We start from the raw sequence: 6049 nt of genomic DNA, 5'->3' as shown, positions 1-6049 counted from the left end.
TTTTATGGCAGATTGCAACCATGGCTTATCAGGTGCATACCGCCACCTTCTGTATTGGAGTATGTAGCATGGCTATGAATCTAATGACGTTAGTTACCCTTTGTTACCACCTTTACTGATGTAGAAACTAGAAAGAGATGCCGATTTCACTTGTGTTTCACTCGACAGGTGAGTTATTTTGATTCATATCTTTACAGAAAACGTATGCTATTATAACGATCAACAAGATTAGTATTATGGGGCATACACGCCAAATGCAGGGTATCACGTCTCTAGACCCGCGCGAGGATGCGTCTGATCACGTCTTTGCATTGACTTTGTATGTAATTTACTCGTGCAAATCATTGTACTCACGTTAAATCCATGATTTATGTTTTCGTCTGATTTGATGGCCGTCAGTGGTTGGGTTGAAGACAACAAATCCCATCATTCCATGCTTCTTCTTAGCGTCATCAAACCACACAATTGTTATTGTTTTGATAGTGCGCCCTCTAGTGGCAGGTCCTACAACCTGTACCTTTACGTGCAAACAATAAGTGCAGCCATAATCAAAGTATGCTACTCTTTCAATATTCAAAGTGCAAATAGAGACAGTTTTTTCAAGCTTTATACAATGCTATATACAACTACTATACAACTAGGGAGTAAGGCATTGCTCTTAAAACGTGGGGTATTAAAATTGCTTTTGAATGCACGGGCGCATTTTACTTTCGTTTTCGATTTAACGATTGCACAAACTGAGCTGAGCGTGCATTCTACAACACAAGATATTAACACGCTGCAACAAATTCTCCTTTAATGTTTCTTTCGGGCCAATGAGGCTGAAGTAAAAAAAATAAAATAAAATAAATAAATAGTCTGGCCAATTCGAGGCCCCTGCACACATGGGGACCCTAGGCTACAGCCTATGCAAGCCTGTGCGTTAATCTGCTCCTGGCCATGGGATTTCTTTCGTTAGGGCGCTGCTTCCTCTCTCTCTCTGTCTCTCTCTCTCTCTCTCTTTCTCTCTCTCTCTCTCTCTCTCTCTCTCTCTCTCTCTCTCTCTCACTCTCTGTGGCTGTAGTCTGTCATTAGGGTTTTAAAGGGAAGCGTGTGGTTGTTTCCGTAGCGATGGTCATCTGGAGGCGGGACTGAGTGGTCAGTAATATAGCAGGAGTACAGAGGAGACATGGTTATATATACACATAATTACTACATGCGCACCCAGCAAAATATACATCTCACAGCCTACAATTACGCCTCCCTGCCTCCTCCTCTCCAGCTCTGCTCCTCTGTTTCTCTCTCAGTGCAGCTGCCAGAGCGTAACAGGAGGGATATTTTTGAGGTTTGATTTAATTTGTGAAAGCTGATCCAGTATTTGTGGATTTGTGGGAGGACTAGCTTATTTTGCGGAGATTATTTTTCTTCGTAACACCTGATTCGGTTCGGCCCAAAGACCACAGATAAAAATACAGTAATGCAGTTACTGTTACAGTTACTAAAGCTTTTTTTAAACCAACATAAATATCACACTTGAAAACTTAAATAAAATAAAAAACGTTAACAATGTTGCAACTAAATGAAAATAAGTTGAAGTACTAAAATTACTAAAACTGAAAAAAAGAAATAATACAAAATAATTATAAGAAATTCAAAAAAATAAAACAAAATAAAACAAAAGCACTTTACTAAATTACTAAAACGTAAACTATAATTAAAATGAAAGCTGAAAATGTAAGAATAAGCTATACTATGATAATTTCTATATAATGCATAAATATTTTTTTACATCCATCAAATGTCATATATATATATATATATTAGTGTCAACTAATGTGGCGCACTTAGCTAAGGCACTCGTCCCAAACCCGAGAGGTCGTGGGATCGAATCCGGGGTGGGTAACGTCAATCCGATGGAAGTTCCGTTTATTTCACAGGGAAGTCGTGGCCTAATGGTTAGAGGGTTGGACTCCCAATCGAAGGGTTGTGAGTTCTAGTCTCGGGCCGGACGGAATTGTGGGTGGGGGTAGTGCACGAACAGCTCTCTCTCCACCTTCAATACCACGACTTAGGTGCCCTTGAGCAAGGCATCGAACCCCCAACTGCTCCCCGGGCGCCGCAGCATAAATGGCTGCCCACTGCTCCGGGTGTGTGCTCACAGTGTGTGTGTGTGTGTTCACTGCTCTGTGTGTGTGCATTTCGGATGGGTTAAATGCAGAGCACAAATTCTGAGTATGGGTCACCATACTTGGCTGAATGTCACTTCACTCACTTATATATATATATATATATATATATATATATATATATATATATATATATATATATATATATATATATATATATATATATATATATATATAATGTAAATCATTCTTTTTTGTAATACCATGATTTTTCTTTTTTGTATATGTTCCATAGTAATATTATATTTAGAGTTTATTGGCCATGTATTATTACATGTATCATAGTAATATTCGTGCTCTTTTTGTAAATTGCTTTGGTAAATTGCTTTTGGATGTGTACCATTTAATATTTTAATATCTCTGCACCATGTTACTGCCAAAGTACTTGAGTGATGAAGAAAGAGTGTTTATGTGGGGTTTGACAAGGCTAAAACTGTGTTTTCTTATTATTATGTGAATGGCATTGGCCATATTTCAACAGAACTGAACTCATTCACCTTCATATAAAACACTCACAGACTGCAGTGGCACATTTTGGCCAGAGGGGGCAACAGCAGCCAGGTGTGTTAGATCGACTGTCATCGTGTTGACTGAGGCTGAATGAATCCTCGCAGACATAACACATCCCATATTTTTTTCTCTGCGCCAGAAGATTTCAGAGATTGTGGATCTGTGGACAAACTGTGGCAAACCACAGAGTCTTCATCCACCTGAGAGAAAGAAAGAGAGAGAGAGAGAGAGAGAGAGAGAAACTGAACTGAACATATCAGAGGAGAGAGAAGTGGATACATGCAGGTATGAAGAGATAACAACATAAAAAAATTTTTACGCCACATTTAAATGTGCAATTATCATATATAATTTATATATTTACATTACAGTATGAATAATGTAGTTGCTGTTTTGACTAGTTTTATAAGTGCATTCACCAATAATTTAATATACCTAAGCCAAAAATAATAATTTACACACTCTAATGTTGTCCTAAACCTGGAAGAATGGCTTTTAAATTCTGAAGACTATTTATGCTGCTTTATTCAACAAAAGCATATAATGACCAGGGTCCAAAAATGCACCTTAGAAGCAGTCCATTCAGCTTGTGTGCTTTGTCCCAAGTCTTCTGAGCCTGTATGATACCTTTGTGAGAGAAACGGGACAAAATGTTCACAATTAAAGGGTTACTCCACCCCGAAATGAAAATGTTGTCATTAATCACTTACCCCCCATGTCGTTCCAAAACTGTAAAAGCTTAGTTTGTCTTTAAACACAGTTTAAGATATCCTTGTGGCATGGCTGACACAGAAGAGCATACATAGTTTGAGTGATATGGAGTGACAGGAGACTGTTGACAAAAGAATTGTTGAATAAAGTCGTTATTTTTGTTTTCTTCGCTTACAAACAGTATTCTCACCACTTCATAACATTACGGCTCAACCACTGTTGGCAGATGGACTAGTCTGCTGATGGTTTTCATACTTTTCTGCACCTTCACAGTGTAAGTTACTTGACAGTCTAAGGGACAGTCACAAGTCTCCCGGTTTTCATCCAAAATATCAATTGTGTTCAGAAGACGAACAAAGTTTTTACAGGTTTGGAACGACATGGGGTTAAGTGATTAATGACAACATTTTCATTTTGGGGTGGAGTAACCCTTTAAAGTCATTCTAACCATGATAGTTCACTGATATTCTCAAACGACTTTATTTAAAATGACTTACTTTGCACTGAAGGTGTACATCTTTATAATTTCATGCAAACTGTGACCTTAGTGTAGCCATGTGTTTGACATTCCTTATTTGTAGGTCACTTTGGATAAAAGTGTCTGCTAAATTGATGTCTCAGACTTGATTATACATTTTCACTTCATGATAACTAAATGTCTTTGAATATAGTGTGCGAGTTGATTAAACTGAAATGAAGGTGAGTAAATGATGACCTGTAGGGTTTGGGAATGCAGAGATTTAGCAAAGAAAGCTTTTCATGATTAGCTTTAATGGTGTTAGTGGCACTCGGCAGTGAAGGATGAAGAATAGTGAATCTGGTGCACAGATTTAGTAAAAACAAAAAATGCAGTGAGCTTTTGTGTGATTGTCTATTGTTTCTTATGGCATCAAATGTCTGTAACCAATTAACATCATGCATCAGTCACAGAAGTCATGCCTCGATGTTATTCATTACAGAGTTCATGTAGGTGTCATTGTCAATCACAGCTCATGTTCACTTACATAACCAAACCATATTCATTTAAAACTATACAACCACAAAACAGATTCTGCCCTATTAGTGCAATTTTAAGGAAACAAATGCACATTAGTCTGCATTTAGCCTAATTGTACTTAAAAAGAAATAAATCACCCAGAAATGAAAATGGTGCCATTATTTATTTATTAATTTATATTTAAGTAGTGTGCAGAATCAATTTTTTTATGTTTATTATTTACCAAAATCTTTATTATTTCTATTTTTAAGTTATTTTATTGTACTTATTTGTTATTTAGTTACATTTAATGAACAATGGTTTATGTGACACACCAGGTTTAATTGTGTGGTTTATGTATTTATTTATTTACTTGTTGACCTTTAGGGATTTTCTTTCTTTCTTTTTTTCTTTTTTTTTTTTGATGAATTATTATTTTAAGCACTTTCTAAAAGTATTTCAGCATGTGTGTGTGTGTGTGTGTGAGAAATCAGAATTTGTTCAGCACTAGTTTAGTACTGCTAAAGGTCAGATTCCATCATTATCTTTTATGTGATGTGTGTGTTTGTGTGTGTGTGTGTGTGTGTGTGTTTGCCTCATTCCCATTCCACTGTGTGAATGACAATCGTTGCTTTTTTATGACAAACAGCCAAAGGAGGAGTGCAGGCTCTTAAATGTATACGAGGTCGACTTTCTCTCTGTCTTCACCCCCCACTCAGCTCATTCTCTCTCTCTCTGCTCATCTCAGTCTGTACTTAAGAGATTTCTGAGGCACAGCTAATGGTTTGCTGTTGCTTTTTACAGACTACAGCAGCCACAATCACACAGCAGAAACAGCACTGGAGACAGCGAGAGACAATCGTGGAATGTCTGACATTCAGAATAGAATAAGAACATGCAGAATGACATAAAACAGAGACAGAGAGAGAGATGGGAGATGTAGAGGAAATAAGGAGTGATGGAGGAAGTCAGCCTGAGCATGTCCAAACTACTTACATACATAAATACCTCACTTTTCTAAATAAGAAAGTAACACATTTATTGTTTCAGATAAAGCTAAGCATATAGCCTTTAACCTAACTCAAATATAAACAAATTTAAATTTTTAGAATAAGAAATATTTATTATACTTTATTTGTAGAAGAACAGATAGTATGATCTATGTAAATTTTAGCATCATCTGCAACAATGTGAAGTTCAAATACATGAACAAGTGATTTTTATTTTATAGTTTATAGTGTATATTTAAAAAAAAAAGAATCATAATAAATGTACTTAAATTGACACCATCTATTTGTTCACTTATTTTTTTTCTAATTACAGTTCGTATAATTTTATCCAAAAGTTACAAATTATGTACCCCTTGCCTTTACAATTTAGTTAAATTCAGAAAATGCTTTTTTATTATGCAAATTGCATACCGATTAATTCTGTTCATTTTCATGTTGCATTTTTTAAAACAATTAGAGTAAATGAACATAAATTGATTTTATCCAATACAATCCAATCCAAATATCACTGTGCTCTGAAAAACTTTTTTTGTGAAATTAGTTTTTTGGTGCCACAAAAAAAATCTATTTTACCTGAACGAATGTTGCTTTGTTTACCATTCAAAATAGCTAGCCCTTTACAGTTTTATTATATTTATTATATAATAATACGTTTTATTATATTATATTAATATCAT

The sequence above is a fragment of the Carassius auratus genome, chromosome 21, assembly GCF_003368295.1.
Source record: "Carassius auratus strain Wakin chromosome 21, ASM336829v1, whole genome shotgun sequence".
In the NCBI taxonomy this organism is placed as follows: Eukaryota; Metazoa; Chordata; class Actinopteri; order Cypriniformes; family Cyprinidae; genus Carassius; species Carassius auratus.
This window is presented reverse-complemented; position numbering follows the sequence as displayed.